The sequence below is a fragment of the Scyliorhinus torazame genome, chromosome 6 (genome assembly GCF_047496885.1).
Source record: "Scyliorhinus torazame isolate Kashiwa2021f chromosome 6, sScyTor2.1, whole genome shotgun sequence".
In the NCBI taxonomy this organism is placed as follows: domain Eukaryota; kingdom Metazoa; phylum Chordata; class Chondrichthyes; order Carcharhiniformes; family Scyliorhinidae; genus Scyliorhinus; species Scyliorhinus torazame.
Window position 1 is genome coordinate 190,676,039 of NC_092712.1, and position 18,590 is coordinate 190,694,628.

Sequence of the window (18,590 nt, forward strand, 5' to 3'; positions counted from 1 at the left end):
GAGCCACAGTACTTTCTTTGTTCTAGTCCCCACCACATATACAAAGCAAATTGTGTTGCCACCATGCGGTGGGACTGAACGGAAAGCTCAACTCACACTGATGCTCGGCTTTTTCCTCAAAACTCCCACCTCCAGTTGAGCTGTGCTGGCGACAACCAACATGGTCATTTACCATACCAGAAACCTTTTGATTACACAAAGAATTGTCACCTGTACGGCACTTGAGGACACGAAACAGCTGGAGTTGGGATTCAGTGTCTAGCCCTCCTAAAATTGAAAACAGCAACCAACATTGAAATGAAAAACAATATTGAAAGCCTTGTGTCAAATTCAGTGATGAAATCAACAACAGCACTTTAAAAAATAATAAAAACTACAAATGGGAGCAAGTTTCCCATAAAAGATATGAAATGTATTGTGGTGATATACATCACTGTTAAGTACACAAAGGGTTAATGTACATACACTACATCTAGCTAGACACTAGAGGGAGCACCAGAGACATGAAACACAGACAGTCAACCAATAGGTCTGTAAGATAGATCACGACCAATGGGCATTCAAGATACACACAAGCGGTGACACTACCACAGGAGGGCATTACACCAACCCATATATAAGGACACAGCACACATGCTCAGTCTCTTTCCAGTGGAGACACTCATTGTGTACACAGGATTGATTTGAAACACATCACACCCACCACGTGGATTGTAGCAGACTGGTTCGTCAGTCTGAGTAGCTATAGAAGGATTAACAGGATAGTCGAATCCAAGTAGGAGAATTGTTAATAGTTTAATAAACGTGGTAAAGCTATCTCCAAGTCTGAACCTTCCTTTGTCAGAGTGCACATCAAGGAAGCAGCTTATGCTACGACAAGAGCATAACAAAACATGGTACCAGTGAGTAACTGTTTAAATCCATATAGTTAAAACTCAGCAAACAGTGACAACCAGCAACAGCAGCCAGGCAAGATGTTGTTCAAGATTCAGGTTCCACAGCAGCTCAGGTACCAAGGCAATCTCAGTGAAAACTGGAGTTAGTTCCAGCAGAGATTCGAGATCTACCTGGTAGCGTCTGACCTAGATGGCGTGGCGGATGCAGAAAAAAATAAAGCATCTACTTACCATCGCGGGTCCAGAAGCAGCTGACATCTTCCAGACCTTCAAATACTCAAAGGGGCAAAACAAGAGCGACTTCCAGACAGTCCTGGACAAATTCCAAGAATTCTGCGAGGAAAGTACAAGGAACAACGGTAAAAGAGGCACCAATCCTGACCACGAGGCGAAGGTAAGCTGTCCAGTGCAGAAAACGGCAGTTTTGATTTGCAGCCATTTGGAAAAGGTGCTGCACATGCGCAGTTGCGCGAAGAGTGCACAGAACAGGAATTGCATGCGCAATTGCGAAAAAGGCCCCAAGTAAAGGAACAGTGATATGCGAAAAAACTCCCAACAGAATTTAGTTTCTAAAACATGAGGCACTAACTTTTTTCTGAAAATAGAAAAGGTCATCTATGTGGATTTTTTAGGACCTTCCCTGGCTTTAAAAGCTACATTAATACAGGATTAAAATATCTCAAAAGAACTAGAAGTCAATCACTCCAATATTAACTAGGAGCTTGTGGAGGAGCACGGCAGTGCAGGGAAAACTCGCAAACTGGGAACATGGAGGCCCTGAAAACTTAACAGCCAGAATCTAATTTGAATAACTTTCCCCAGACTGCCACCCGTCAGCTGACTAAATCCTATCCGGCGAAACAAGAGGCAGGTGGTCGTGGGGATGGCCACAGCAGTCAGTGCATGTTGAATGTTACAGACACTCTGGAGATGGAGGGATGGGTTTGGGAGTGAGAATATCAGTTATGCTTTGCTGATTAATGTGGTGGAAGGGGGGGGGGTTTATTAGCAATGTCAGATAGGCTGGGGGAGGCTGAGCACTGACTAGGTGAGACTTGTGTGGAGCACCCCTGAACCTCCTGATCAAAGAGGAGCTGACCTTCAACATTTGATCATTGGAACCTCCTGCCTCAGATCCACTTCCACGAGTCCAAAACATGAACTTCCCTTTTATTCACCATTAAATTGAAGTAACAACACTGATGATGCCACTTGTGGTGCAGTGGGTAGCCTCCGTACCTCCGTGTCAAAAGCTCTGGGTTCGAGTCCCTTTTGATGGCCGAAGTTCATGCTACAGCCAACAGGTTAAGTATCAGACTATGGCCAACAGGTTAAGTATCAGCCTGTAAGGGTAGCATGGTGGCGCAGTGGTTAGCACTGCTGCCTCACTGCACCGAGGTCCCAGGTTCGATCTCGGCTCTGGGTCACTGTCAGTGTGGAGTTTGCACATTCTCCACGTGTTTGCATGGGTTTCACCCCCACAACCCAAAGATATGCAGGGTAGGTGGATTGGCCACGCTAAATTGCCCCTTAATTGGAAAAAATGAATTGGGTACTCCCAAATTTTTTTCTTAACTATCAGCCTGTAAAATCCTTCCAACATACCAATGGCGGGCAGTAAGAGCAGGAGAGACACCTGCTCAGCCATGCTTAGTGTGAAGTGGCATCCTTCAAGCTACAAGCTTCTGGCAACAGGCTAGTGACCTGTTCCAGGTAAAACTCACTATGGCAACAGGTGAAACTCTGCATCATGCAGCAGTAGATGTGGGAAGGGTAACAATAAACTGATGATACTATGGAGTCCGACTTTGGAATGTTTTTAGGCCTTTTAGCAGGAGCCTTGATGGACCAATCCCCATTTATGTGATAGACCGCTGGGAACATGGTGGGAACATGGTTAGGTTGTTCATTGCTGATATTTTACCTTTCCTCCAAACCCCTCCCTTCCTTCCAGGGGAGTAAAATTGGGTGTTATTAACCAAGCCTGGTTTAAGATTTAAAGATATAAACATAAAACATTGGAAATACTCAGCACGTCAGGCAGCATCTCTGGAGAACACTGCCTGACCAATTAGTATTTTAAGCAATATTTGCCAATGGCTGAACCAGCAAATGTATAGTGGTGATGGCAAAAGAACTAGAACATCCAGGAGCAACAACTGCTTGCAGGTGGAGGAGCATCCTTCAGGGAAGGGACTTGTGTTCCTGAAAGCAAACAAGGCAGGCAACGAGAAACTACCTCATGTACGATTTTCTCAGTCACAGGAGATTTTTTATAAGCCATCAGAGAATGGGAAATAAATGGCTGAAGGCTTTGCCACCAATGGTGCAAGGAGAAATGCAAGGGGAAATGAAAAGACCTGCCCTTTGGTAAATCACTACTACTATCATTAGTATATTAAAGACCAAGAAAGTTACCAATGCAGACAGAAAGCAACAATTGTGTAATTTACAAAGGGGTTTCGCTTATAATGTTTTGTTCATAGTGTTGTTAAACTGGTTATTGCAACAACCTACCCCAACTGAGAGGTCATGTATTGGAAAGTCTGTCAAATACCCAGAATGCATTTATCCATTGTCGTTGATCCAAATTTTTTTAAATTTTTTTAAAATTAATTTTAAAAGATTTGTTAAATTTTATTTATAAATTTAGAGTACAGAATTATTTTTTCCAATTAAGGGGTAGCTTAGTGCGGCCAATCCACCTAACCTGCACATCTTTGGGTTGTGGGGGTAAGACCCACACAGACATGGGGAGAATATACAAACTCCACAGAGACAGTGACCCAGGGCCATGATCAAACCAGAGTCCCGGGCGCCATGAAGCAGAATGCTAACCGGCCCAAATTTCTTTTACTGGAGAATTTATGTCAGCTTGTCAAAGCTGATTGTGATGGCAGCATGGTGGTGCAGTGGACAGCACTGCTGCCTCACGGCGCCGAGGTCCCAGATTCGATCCCGGCTCTGGGTCACTGTCCGTGTGGAGTTTCCACATTCTCCTCTTGTTTGGATGGGTTTCACCCCCACAACCCAAAAGATAACCACAGGTAATTGTGACAACCTAGCATAGTAGAGGGGTTATGACCATATACATATTAGAACAGACAGCATATAAAATAAATTCAGAAATCAAAAATGGGAAAAATATCTTATTTAAAACAAGTATCCTTCACCCTCTTGCCACTAATTAGTGATTTCAGGAAAAATCACTGCGTTTCCCACCCAGTAATGACTCGTGATCTCCATTTGACAATGACATTGGGGTCCCGATCTAAAGGGCAAAATCCTGACCTCTGTATATAAACTAAATTGTTTTTTGTCATCTAAATTAAGTCCGCAAGGAAAAGCCATATTGTACGAGTGGAACTTTACAACAACTACCAAGCTAAATGTGGATATAAATCCTTGCCCTAACCATCACATAGTAACTATTCCACAACTGATACTTACTAACACCCTTACCTCAGTCAGTAGATTGAAGATTTAAGTCCCTCTCCAGGAGGGAGCACAAAGATGAAGATTGTTACCCTAATGTAATACTGAGGAAGTTAAATCATAGAAACCTTCAGGTGCAGAAGGTAATTTGGCCCATCGAATCTACGCCAACCCTCAAAGAGCATCCTACCCAGGCCCATCACCCACAACCTTGTAATTCCACCTAACCTTTAGACGCTAAGCAAAATTTAACATGGCTAATCCATCTAACCTGCACATCCACCTGGACTGTGGGAGGAAATGGGAACACCCGGAGGAAACCAACGCAGACACGGAATGTGCAAAATCCATCCACACAGTCACCCAAGGTGGTAACTGAACCCGGATCCCTGGTAGTGCGAGGCAGCAGTGCTAACCACTTTGCCACCATGCCACTCCGGGGCCTAGTTTGTCTTCTCAGATGGGCATAGATCTTGTGGCGCATTTAGAAGAACAGCAGGGGAGTTCGCCTTAGTCACAGCCAATATTCATCACACAGTAGCATTGTGGATAGCACAATTGCTTCACAGCTCCAGGGTCCCAGGTTCGATTCCGGCTTGGGTCACTGTCTGTGCGGAGTCTGCACATCCTCCCCGTGTGTGCGTGGGTTTCCTCCGGGTGCTCCAGTTTCCTCCCACAGTCCAAAGATGTGCAGGTTAGGTGGATTGGCCATGATAAATTGCCCTTAGTGTCCAGGGTTGCCCTTAGTTTTACTGGGTCATTGGGATAGGGTGGAGGTATTGACCTTGGGTAGGGTGCTCTTTCCAAGAGCCGGTGCAGACATGATGGGCCGAATGGCCTCCTTCTGTACTGTAAATTCTATGAAACAACATTACAAAAATCAGATTATCTGGTCATTATCATATTGTTTGAGAGTTTGCTCTATGCAAATTGGCTGCTCTGTTTCTACATTGCAACTGTGATTACACTTACTTCACTGGCTGTAAAGTGCGTTGGGGGTGTCTTGTGGCTATGAAAGGTGGGATAAAAATGCAAGTCTTTCCTTCTATCATAGGTTTGACACAGCACATCCAATACCCATGTTTCTAAATTGCAACAACATTCATGCAGCATCACAAGCACAGAAAATATTCTCCAGAAATTTACGAGGAGTGGAGAAGAACAAAATAGTACATAAAAAGGAGATAAAGGAATGGGTACTAAACTCAGTCCAGAGAGTTGAGGACATGATAAGGTTGGTTAAAAGAGTAGGCTGCAGAAGGATTTTTCTTTTTAAAAGAGTGGATTTGAAAGTGGAAGGGGGCGCATTTATGCAGAAGATCCCAGATAGTAGGACTGAGCTGGCTGAAGGCTTTGCTACCAATGATGGAATTTAGAAAAGTCCAAGAGAAGGCGTACCAAAGGGTGCGTGTAGAAAAAGGCTGATGGGGAGCAGGCAGGCAACGATGTGAAGTAGGTCCAGGGAGGATGCTGAAGCCAATCACATGGATGTAGGTTTCAGTGCATGCAAGTAAATGGATGTCAATAAAGGAGAAGCAGAATTTGTTCAGAACAGGGTGCATGCAGCAAATTTGGACAAGATGCCACTTACGGAAGGAAGAGATTGGTGGTGGTAAAGTGGATACGAAAAAAATAAAACAAGTCAAAAGGAATTCAAACAAGCAGTTTTGGGAAAGAGGAGTATGAAACGGTGTGGCACCAACACAGGACCTTAAAAAAAAGTTAAAAGGTCGAAAATGAAAGAATATATGATGTCAATTTTGAATGGCAATCGCTATGTTTGACAAAATTTATTGCCAATGGATAAAATTAGTATTGCAAACTACTTGGTTTTGGATGAAGTAGAAAATGTCCCGCATGTCATCTTCAGGAGGGCAAGTTTCTCAAATGTGGCAATTTTCCTGGCAAAACGGCCAATGTCCTTCTTGCCAAAGTTCTCTCTGCTACAGGAATGCTATTGATTATAGTCAAAAATATTTGTAACCATAGGGTGACACAGAGGTTAGCACTGCTGCCTCACGGTGCCAAGGACCCTGTTTCGATCCTGTCCCCAGGACACTGTCCATATGGAGTTGCACATTCTCCCAGTGTCTGCATGGGTCTCATCCCCACAACCCAAAAGATGTACATGGTAGGGGAATTGGTCATGCGAAATTGCCCCTTAATTGGACAAAAGTAACTTGGTACTCTTATGTTCAAAAAATAAATAAAAATTGTGACCTTCTATTAAAAATAGACAAATGCAGGCTATGATTTACAGAATTGGAAAGAGAATGCGAAACAAAAAAGGGTAACGTTGGAAAATATCGTACATGTAATAAAAATAGAACTTGACCAATTCACCATAAAACTAGTGGAAACAATTATGTCATCACATTTGCAAGAACAATTTCTAACTAATTCCACTGTCTCACACTCACTCCACATAGCTGTATTCTTATCTTCAAATAATTATCAATTTTCCCTTCTAGGATGCAACAATCTCTGCCTCAACCATTCCCTGTGGAATGCTTGAGGCACTATCAGCCTAAACATAAACAGACAGGACCATGGACTGTTATTCCCAAAACATTAATTATAAACATATAGCTGTATTTATTCATTTACCATAAAACAGTAGCCCTGGTCATAGTTATGGAATTCGTAGGACTGGCCTAGACACTTCAAAGTTCTAATATTAATCTCAAAAGATTGGCAGACTTAAGATTTAGGTTCACACAATTGGTTTCCAAACACCATAGCCTTTCAACGATTTATTTTCCAAAGACTTGATGAGCAAATTAACTTTCGGAGTTTACGAGCTAGATTCTCAGAGTTGAGTAGACTCTGTAGACCTTTGAAATGGCAATGGCACCAAGATGTGAGAGTCCAACACCATTTCCAACCGATTCCATTTTTCTGATGGGGGAAAAGGGAGTTGGGTGATAAGCACAGACAGGAAACCAGAACTCACCAGGGCCATTTGAAATTATTGTCAAGTTCAACCAGATCCCATTTTGGCTGTCCTAAAAGTATTGATCCAAAGTGTGGGGACACAAATTGATGGGGTAGACATGAACACTCTTGGAGGGTAAGGTATTTTTCAGTGTTATGATCCGATTTTTTTTTTCAAACCCCTACTTTTTGAACTGGGGGGAGGGGGGGGAAGAAAACAGAAAGTATTAAAAGAAACATGGATTACTTGCTGGATTGTTTTGATTGGTGTGGAGTGAAAAAAAACACATGTAATTTCATTAAAGTTCTTTGCTGACGTGCCCCAATAGCTATTATGATGAATGTTTGGCTGAGTTTCAAAATTGACAATTAACTCAGCTGGGTGCTCCAAAGTTTGATTGATAGTTTAGAGAGGCTGTTAAAAGGATTAGCTGACTTTTATGTGGAGTCTGAATAGAAGTTTGTTTTGATAAGAGATTGAGATTTGAAAATTTTGAATGGGTTTCGAGAATGGGAGTTATTTTCCCCCCCACAATCCATGGTGCATAATGGGTGAATGTGATGGAGATGGCACGAGTATGAAGAGCTATGGGGTTGGGTGGGTAGGGTGTAAATGCCTTACGGCCTAACAGCTTCTAAAAGAACTGGGACAAACTCCAAGAGAGCGGAGGCAGGACTTTAAATACATACCAGCGGAAAAATTGGAGCTTGTACCAACGAATGATCTTACAATGGTTAAAAAGTAAATATGACCTTGGCAATCCAAATGTTTTTTGAAATAGATAAAGCACTTAATCAAAGTTAAGTTAAACAATCTTAAAAGGGTTCAATTATAATGCACATTTAAATTAGAAACCACCTTAAATTTCGCAAACCGTTGCAAAAATAAAAAAAAAGGCAAATATATGCAATCTTTACACCTTGTACAGTTTCTCCTTTTCTGACTGAAGTAATCACAAACGATGTACCTATAAGATGATGAGGGGGATAGAGTGGACGTTCAGAGACTATTTCCTCGGGTGGATGTAGCTGTTACAAGGGGGCATAACTATAAGATTCAGTGTGAGAGATATAGGAAGGATGTCCGAGGTAGGTTCTTTACTCAGAGTGGTTAGGTTGTGGAATGGACTGCCTGCTGTGATAGTGGAGTCAGACACTTTAGGAACTTTCAAGCGGTTATTGGATAGGCACATGGAGCACACCAGAATGACGGAGTGGGATAGCTTGATTTTGGTTTCGGACAAAGTTCGGCACAACATAGAGGGCCGAAGGGCCTGTTCTGTGCCGTACAGTTCTATGTTCTATATGTTCAATGTGTTTTCTGATAGAAAGTAAGAATTTCTTCCTCAAATGATGCAGAGATCTAAAAATTATTTCCCCCAGGCAGCAATGTCAACTTTCCTCAGTTAACAGTATTACAGATACATATTCTGCATTCTTCACAGCCTTTAAATTACAACAAAATATGATTGCAGAAACTATTTCATGATGTTACAAGATTCCTGCCTTATATGGCGCTGAAGTCAGCAGATTAATGACCAACTTTAGTATCAAACATCAATGAAGTCATTCCATGATTTGTCTGAAATTCCATTTCATTCCTTCTCTCAATTAATCACTTCAGATTTTTCTCAAAGCTGATCCCAAAAGAGAAGCAATACTATTGGGAAACTGGGTGGCGGGGAGGTGGCAGGGGGAGAACAGTTTCTGCTTTGGGCACAATCCTGAAATTGCAGCCAAAATGCACTTGAAATTGCACTGTCAGGAGTGACAATTCCAGTTTTCATTAGAGGATATTTGTATATTAACAAACATAGTACCTTCAATGACCCATCAGTCACAGGAAGCAATTGTTGTCTTTCCATTACAAAGTATGATTTGGTATGTTCAAGACAAGTAACCCAATGTAGTTCCATGGATATCACTGAAAATAGTTATCAAAAAGCATTTTTAGTGAATGTATCCTATTCTCCCACGGGTAACCAGATTCAAAATGGTTGAAAATGACCTTAAACAACATAATGAACTATTAAATACTTCATTATTGCACATTGGTCAGGGTGGCACGGTGGTGGTGCAGTGGTTAGCACTGCTGACTCAAGGTGCTGAGGTCCCGGGTTCAATCCCAGCCCCAGGTCACTCTCCCTGTGGAGTCTGCACAGTCTCCTGTGCCTGCGTGGGTGTCACTCCCACAACATGTGCAGGATAGGTTTGCCACACTAAATTGGCAAAAAAGGAATTGGGCACTTTAAATTTATATTAAAAAAATTATTGCACAAGAAATTGAATATTCTGTTATGTTTTATACATACCTACTGGTATCCTAGAAAATCAGTGCAAATTAATGAGATTTCCCTAACCAGCATAATCTTGCAATTTCAGCTCAGGCTTGGATCAGTTTTATGAGTGGACCCTGATTTGAGCAAATTGAATCTTGAAGCAACATAACACAAGTGCAAGTACAAAGACCTACGCATAAATAACCTACGCATTTTCAAACATTGATAATATATTATACAATAAATACCCCAGGTCACAGATCAAGTAGTGCTGTTTTAAAACACATTTCTTCACACCTCTTGGAGTTGTGACACAATGTTTGTTTATGGAGTTCAATCAAATGTTAAATTTTTGCAAAGGAAAAGGCAAAACATTTTTGGGCCAATTCTGCAACCTGAGATATGTATCTAGGATACCAGTTAGGAGTATTGCTCATGCAAAAGGTCCCCTTAAGTGTCCAAAGTTGTGGTTAGGTGGGGTTACGGGGATGTGGGCCAAGGTATGGCGCTCTTTCGGAGGGTCAGTGCAGACTCAATGTGCCGAATAGCTTCCTTCTGCACTCTAGGGATTCTACGTACTGCTATATTTTTTTAATGAACTACAAAATGCAAGTGTCATGAGGCTGATTTTTTTTCTTTGATGTTTGGAAATAAGGTTTCTGCATTTAAATTTTTTGGGCAAAATAACAGAACTCACTTGTTCTTCAATTATGGAAAAATGGTACAAACCATATGTAACAGTGAGATTTTATACCAAGCTAAATTTTGCCCCAAGCTTAAAAGGTTTTACCACCTTTTAAAAGATGGTAATTCCTAATGTGGTAGGCACCTCCAGTATCTCATTCAAATGTGATACTGAGCAGTGACTATTGGCAGACAACATGATTTTTAAAAAAAACATTACAACTTTGCTCACTCTAATTCAGTTGGTATCACTGGATGATGAGCAGAAACAAGAACACAAACATTGGCTATTTATTCCCAGTTAGCCATCAGAAACAATATGGTCAAATCCTGGGAAACATGAGTCCCCCACATCCTGGATCAATTTTGAGACACTTCTTTGCAAGAAGTTAGCCATGCCTCACCAATCTTCTTCTAACAATGATCTGGGTTCAACTGGCAAAGGGAAGATGATACTTCACTGTAATACTGTGGGAGCACTGCATGGTCAGTGATGCCTTTTTTCAGGGAAGATCTTAAAATGAGGACTCATCTGTCCTCATTTGATAGGTGCAAAGATCCTAAGCCAATATTTCAACGAAGAGAGAATTCCCCAATGCCCTGGGTCAATAATTATCCCTCCACCTACATCACCAGAACACTGCTGCCTGTGGGATCTTGCTATGCACCAATTGCCTGCCATGTTTTCTACATTACAACTCTTATCAGTTATCAAAATTACTTTGTTGGCTGTAAAGGACTTTGGGATATCCTGAGGATGTAAAAGGTGAATGCAAAATCCAAGTTATTTCTTTTGCCGCACCTTGTAAAAATCTATTCTTTCATTGGATTCTGCCATCACTGGCACAGTCAGCATTTGTCACCCATCCTAAATTTCCCTTGAACGGAGTGGTTTGCTAGGCTATTTCCGAGGGCAGTTAAAAGTGAACCACATTATTATTGTGGGTCTAGAATCACATGTAGGTCAGATCCGTAAGATTTCCTTCCTTAAAAGGACATACAGTGAACCAGATAGGTTTTTACAACAATCAATGATAGGTTCATGATCATCACCAATGCTAGCTTTCAATTCCAGATTTTATTAATTGGACTTAAATTCCACTGTTAAGAACTCTGCCGATGTTGAATGCGAGGGTGTCACAAAACCCAAGGTAACTTGGAACACCCAGTTCTTCGTGGTGTATACTTTCAGTTTGATATACTGTGAGAAGCAATATGCAAATGAGGGAGGAATAGTCGAGTCATTTTGTGATCAATTAATAAAGTTTATTAACTTAAAATAAAAACACACAGACTATAATATATTACAGTACACTTAACTACACTGATGGCTATACACAAAGTATTACATGAAGTTTCCTCTTTATTCCCAAGACCTACGTTTCCCAAACAACATATAACCCTGAGCTAAATCCAGCAGATAATTACCATGCACAGGTTCACATTTGGGAAAACCATTTTCGGTTTCAGTGAGGGCATAATCTTCTTGGTTTGAGTTTTCGATTTTAACCAGCTGCCCTCTTAGCAATAACTTGTTTTCTGGGAGACTGTTTTCTGCAGCTGGGTGTCGCTGTGATGTTAACTGCCTCCACTGTGTCCCTTTCTCCAGTTATTGTGCTGTTGCTTTATCATTCTTTCCCTTTGATGTAACCTACCCCGAGGACCCAGCTTTTTAGCATATTAATACCCATTCCCTTCACTCCCTGCTTTTGAAGTTCTCTTCTACACCCCATTGTTTTCCACTAATCACATAGGTAAACACTTGCTTTTCTCACTGGTATGGTAATTTGCATATCAAACTCCCCCGTCAGACAGCTGACCTTATCAATTCCCCTTTTAATTTAATTTTACCCCAATTTCATTTTTTAATTTTAATTCTCCACAGTTCTTAACATGAACCTATGTTCCTAAAGGAGTGTTTTCCAAACTTTTTTCCCCTCGGGACCCACCTTTTACCAACTGGTGGACCTTCGGGAATCACGATGGCCGACATTCGTGACCCATGCCGGTCGACCTTTGCAACAGACCATTATTGCTTCCATTTAGTGTGGCAGGTGAGCCGGCTTGGTCCTCACGATCTCACTTGCTTCGTCATTCAATGTTACATTTCTGCTAAGGACTTCAGCTGACGATTTAAGTTCTCGCTGCATCCTTTGAAAAAAAAATCAAGAGGTTTGACTTGCAACTTGCCATGCTTAGTCTTCAAATGCCTTTGAAAATTTGAGGCCCTTAAACTTTCATTTGCCAGTACTTCCTGGCATATAATACACATGGGCTTTGCACCCTGATTTGCATTGGCACAATTAAAGCCATACCTCAAGAAATCATCTTTCTACTGCTTTGTCCCAGATTTCAGTTTCTTCTCAATTGTTTGTTCACCAGAGGTCCTGGGGCTGTGGATGCAGCTCACACCAGCACTGCTTTGTCCTATCGTGGGCTCTCCTGCGAAACGCTCTCCAGCAGATTCAATTGTGAGATCCTGGCCTGTTTGGGTCTCTGGCCCTCTCTTCTTTATTACAAAATATTCCATCTTCAGTTCTTCACACAGTTCTGTTACTGGCAGCTACAAAATGGAGGAATCTCTCCTCCATGATTTTGCGCCCAAAGCACGGACGAGGCACGTGGCATAAGCGTACGTGCTGGGCACATGACCGTCTCGCTGTCACTGCCACTGTCGGAAAGACTCGGTCGTTCATATTTAAAGGTTGGTAGCGGCCGGCATTCTTTTTTTTTAAACTTTGAAACTTTATTTCCAATTCCTGATTTTTCCAAGTTTATTACTGAAAATTAAAACAATTTCAGTTGAACATGCAGTTTTTTTCAAAGATTATGGGGAGAAAGCAGGTTTAGGCTATTGAGTTGGATGATCAGCCATGATCGTGGTGAATGGCGGAGCAGGCTCGAAGGGCCAAAAGGCCTCCTCCTGCTCCTATCTTCTATGTATCCTTAATTTACACAGAAACTTTGTTTTAAATATATTCCCATTTCTTTAGAAATTTAAACAAGTATAGAAAAAAAGACATTGTTTTTACTTTACAAACTATGACTTTAGATGAGATGAAGTAACTGGTCATAAAATGTCACAATATTTCTTATTGGTTCCACTACATTGCACTATCCAAACATCCAAGCCATCTCCTTCTCCATTCTCAGCAAAAGTACTTACTTCCTGGTTTCCAGAGAGTGGAGACACAAAGTGATGATTGTATAGTTTTCTTCCAGTGTGACAGCCGTACTGAAGGCCTGATTTGATCAGTATGCCTCGCAGGCAAACCTGGCCTGGCTTCCCACTTCACTGTCCAGGAGCTGCATGCGCCACAGCCACAGACTCAGACCGCTGGCCACTTCCTGACCAGTACTTCACATCGTGGGAGTGCAAGCGGACGTTGAAAGCTTGACATGGAGTCGCAGGTCGCATGCTGATCGGTGGCGGGGGTCAAGCTAAGCAGCGCGCAGAGGAGCACCAGAGCAGAGATCCAAGCTGGGGCCACCACTGTTAGTATCATACACCCACATGGACACCAGTCAGCCCCGGTCCTCACACCCAGCACATAACCCAGCTTAGTGCCGCCCCGCCCACTCAAACACAGCAACCAATCAGGGACTGCCCGCGGCCAGCATTCTTAAATGCCGGTCGCAGCTGTTGAGTCTTTTCCTGTGATTGGGAATGCCACAACCAATCACTCCGTGGCCCAGAGTTTGAAAAACTCTGCCCTAGAGCATTAGCCTGGGCCTTCGGTTTACTAGCCCAGTCAGATCACCACTACTCAACCATCTCCTCTCTTGGCAGCATAGTTGAAATCCTAGTTTACTAGCAATTATTTCTCACTGAAAGTTTTCTCTACTGCTAAGACAACTATCAGGCACTACCAAAATACCAATAATCAGTGTGCATCCTGAGTGATCATATAGGAGGTATTGTCCATCATGGAATGTTGTGTGCACAAACGTTGTGAAGATGTTAAGAGATCAGGAACAATGAGAGCATTGTAACAGAAACCAGAGGAATACATATTAATTGTTCATATGAATTATGGTACACAACAAATTGTGTCTGACATACTTCTTTTCATTATATTAAAAGTGTTAACATTGACAATGTGCCCAGAGCTATGACTAGAGCTCCAAATGGTTAGAGCATATTAGCAATACAATGGCTTTTTGTATATCCTTAAGAATGGCCAAAGGCAGCACATAACGCAGGGGCCCTGCTTTTGTAACCCTCAAATAAACCAACAATTTTTTACAAACATAAAATAGGGGCAGCAAGGCTCAAAGGTCACAATTCTTATTATTAGCACTATGGTCTTAGCACTGCACTGATCATATAAAACACAAAGTTTCTTAGCACTCTGCTGTTCTCCTTAATTCAAGGGTTTCCACACAAAAAAAAATGTCTGTTTATACAATTTCCCTTTGTGTCTTCTTTCTCTCTACCACTCCCACAACGACCCCCCCCCCCCCCCATTTTCTGGTTGAGGTTTAATAGCCTGTATTAACTTTTCTATCTTAATAATCTTAAGCGGGTTTTGTAAAAAAAAAATCTTTCAATTGCGTCCTGTTGTGTTGTAAAGCCTGATTTCCCGCGTCTTTCTCATAACCGAGACTCCATACTCTTGTGGTTTTTCACCACAGTTTCCATGGTGTGAATAAGTGGTTCAACAGCTGACCGGTTGCTGCTTTGCTTTGCATTTTAGTCCCAAATCCACTTGGGAGTTGCAACGCCATTCATGGAATTCATGCAAATCTATTTTCCTATTTATGTGCAACGCTTGTATTGTCTGCCATTGCTTTGTCCTGCTCATTCTCCAATTTCGCAGTTACCTTTTTAAATTCTGCCATGTTTCCTAATTAATTATCTGCAAATCGGACTACATTTGATATTCTGAATCCAGATCATTTATTTAAATTACAAATGGCCATGGTACCACTTTGAAACACTAAAATCAGCACTTCGCTGCCACATCATCATCAGTGCTCTGATGAACACTTGTTGTTTCTGACCCTTATTAATTTTCATGTCTATCCAGAATCCCCATAGCTCCAAATTTAATTAATAGCCTTCGGGATGGAACTTTATCCTTTTGGGAAGTGACACAGCAGCAAATCCCCTGGCGTCTTATTTCATGAAATTGTTATGACATGCAAATATGTTGTGGCACATTCTTCAGAGACTATTGCTCTAAAGAATTTTCCATGAGCATACAGATTAGAAGATAATAGCAATAAACAAAGGAAAGTAATGTAAATAACTTTGACTTCATACCCCAATGCTTCATTTAACTTCGTTCTGAAAATAAATTCATAATTTTTGCATTTTCACATCAGAAACACCAACATTGGGGAGAGGATGAAGCACAGAGGTGAAGCACATTTATCCATCCCACCATCAACATTGTACATATCACTAATGTAAAGTCACCATAGTCCCAGATGACCATAGGCTGCTTTTCCCTTTGAGGGGAAGAGCTGACTGGTGGTGATTTAACCTGAGGATCACGACACCTCAGGCAAGGGGCAAGGTTAAGAAGGCACGGCCTTCATGAATAACCTCAGCCAGTACTGGAATTTAACCCGCGCGCTGTTGGCATCGCTCATAAACCAGCCATTCAGCCAACTGATTTAAACTGGCCATTTATACAAATCATTACCCTTCCTACAAATCACTGAAGATTCACAAGAACAGAAGAAATTGGAGAGTGAAGATTTGCCCCCCGCCAAAAAAAACTGCTCCAGTATTTAAGATCATAATTGATCTGATTGTGACCTTAACTCCTTTCCTGCCTGCTCCCCATAACTCAACTCCCTCACATATCAAAATCCTATCGAATCCAGCCTCAAATATATTCAGTGGCTCCACCTATACTGTTGTCTGGAAGATAATTCTAAAGTCTAATGACCCTTGGAGAAGAAATTATTTTAATATAAAAAAGGGAAACAGCTTTAAGCTGTGCCCTTTAACTCTAGATTTCCTCCTAGCATCTACAGTATCTAGTGCCCTTAGAAGATTATATGTTTAAATAAGATCACCTCTCATTCTTCTCAGCACCAATAGCACAAGTCTCGCTCAGCAATAGTTCAACCTTTCATGATAAGGCAACCCCTTCATGCCAGGAGCAAGTCTAGTCAACAGTCTCTAAACTGCTTTCAATGCAAGCATGTCCATAATCGACCAAAACAGTATACAGCACTCCAGGTGTGATCTTATCAATGCCCCGCACAGTTATAACAATTTGTACTTTTTTCACGGTCACCCTTACAATAAAGGCTATAACTCCCATTTGCCTTAATTACTTGCTGTACCTGCATGCTAATTTTGAGAATCATGTAGGAGGACACCATTTTCCCATATTATACTCCATCTGCCATTTTGTATCCACTCACTTAACCTAGCTACATTTCTTTGCAAACTATTTGTATCCCCCTCACAACCTGCTTTCCTACCTTTGGCTGGTCAGCAAATTTGGCTACAATACATGTTGTCCCTTCATCCAAGTCATTAGTATAGAATGTAAATAGTTGAGGCTCCAGGACAGATCCCTTTGGCACCCCACTACTGTTTGCCTCCTGTTAGTCAATTCTCTAACCATGCTAATATATTACCACCAACACTATGAACTATTGTCTGGTAACTTTTATCCACCTTATTAAGTGTGATTTGGAAATCTTAATATGCAACTATTGGTTCCCCTTTATCCACCCTGCTGGTTACATTCCCAAGTTACCTCTCTCCTGCGATGGTCATTTAACCACTAGGTCTTGGTTTGAACGTTTCCTGCACTACTAACCTTTCTCTATCAATCAGCAAAGAAACAAAACAGGACTTCAAAAGAGAAGTGAATCAATCTGGCTGGGAAATCTCTGTTCCACAAAATTAAAGAACCCAGAAAATCAAGAATAAGTAGGCTTCTTTTCGAAATCGGGTGGCATTTAAAAAAAAGCATTTCACATTGTTAAAAACCACATTGCATTTTAAAAGGAGTCTGTAGTGCAGACAGGTAGAATATATGGAGAAGTGTGGGAAGGTAGCTAAAAGTATGGTCTGAACTAAGAAACAGAGGGCAGCACAGTGGTTAGCAATCCTGCCTCGGGCACGGAGGACCCAGGTTCAATCCCAACCCTGGGTCACTGTCTGTGTGGAGTTTGCACATTGTGCAATTGTGGGGAGTCTCACCAACCTGAGCCTCACTACCCAAAGATATGCAGTGTAGGCGGATTGGCTACACTAAATTGCCCCTTGATTGGAAAAAATTAACTAAGAAACAGCACAGGACTAAAGTTTCAAAGCTCTGAAATGTTTGTACTTATAACAGACCGCCTCAATTATTTCAGTATTTATTAAAGTGAAATTTACTCAATTTGAATACAGGTCTATCAATGAAATTTACGTCCACAAACTAATTACTCAACAATCAAAGTGCGTGCAGCTCCTCCTCATAAACAGTTAACTGCATCAAAATTGGTGGCGATATTAAGACCAAACGTCATTCCTAGAGTTACGACATGTCAGTTTTTGATACGATTTAAAACTCGTTTCTCCAGTAAACGAAATGCACCCAATGCTTGGACGCAATGGAGTGCGGAGGTTTCCCCACCCCTTCAGAAAGACTAACATCGACCCCACTTACCATGTTATTATCTTCAAACAGAGACAATTCCTTTGAGTGGGAGGTATCCACATCAATAATGTTTATGAAGGTCGGAAAGTTTAGTCTTGCTCACACTCCTGCTGTAAGCAATCCGAGCTCCAGGTAAACGTTCAAGTCGCTCCTCCCTGGTGGCGCCTCCCTACCTGCAGCACCGCCCCCCCCCCCCCCCCCCGCTGCAGTGTGGGATTTGAAGTTCTTACTCCCCACACTCCCTGCGGTTAAAGGGCTGTTGTGAACTACAATTCCCATAGCGCCCAGCGCGCCGAACTGCTACACCTGGAAATGCTGAATCCTGGGATGGTCATCAGGGAAGTTTCGTTACGTGATCGACAGAGATTCCACCCATGTGTAGTGTGGTGCAAACAATGGGAATGAGGGAGGTAAAATGCTGGGGGAAAAGAGAGAGGAAAAAGTACACCACCTTTTACTTCAGTTTCACCTGAGGAAGGAGCTGCGCTCCGAAAGCTAGTGATCCGAAACCTGTTGGACTTTAACCTGGTGTTGTCAGACTTCTTACTGTGCCCACCCCAGTCCAACGCTGGCATCTCCACATTTTAGTTTGAAACACCACTTGGGATATTGGCCACACTTCAAACCTCTTTCAAACACTAGATAGATAGGCAATAGGGCGAGGTATCAGAGTGCTCACAAACGCCTGGGGAGTCATACCACAGCGTGAGTCACCACTTTGAGGATAGGAGGAAGAGAATCAA

At 41.9% G+C, this 18,590-nt stretch overlaps 1 protein-coding gene across 4 annotated transcripts in view; it reads right to left on the bottom strand.

Annotated features, from left to right (window-relative positions):
* macc1 (MET transcriptional regulator MACC1) overlaps positions 1 to 18,013 on the bottom strand; it is an 80,543-nt gene extending 62,530 nt beyond the window's left edge. The window contains exons 1-3 of one of the 4 annotated variants that reach the window (XM_072509198.1): positions 17,857 to 18,013; positions 1,128 to 1,229; positions 211 to 267 (exon numbers count right to left, since the gene is read on the bottom strand). The gene's annotated coding sequence lies outside the window, so the exon portion shown is untranslated. Of the gene's footprint in view, positions 1 to 210; positions 268 to 1,127; positions 1,230 to 9,085; positions 9,190 to 17,856 lie in introns of all 4 variants that reach the window. The other 3 variants (XM_072509197.1, XM_072509200.1, XM_072509196.1) reach the window with 3 other exon arrangements.
* Positions 18,014 to 18,590: the final 577 nt, after the last annotated feature.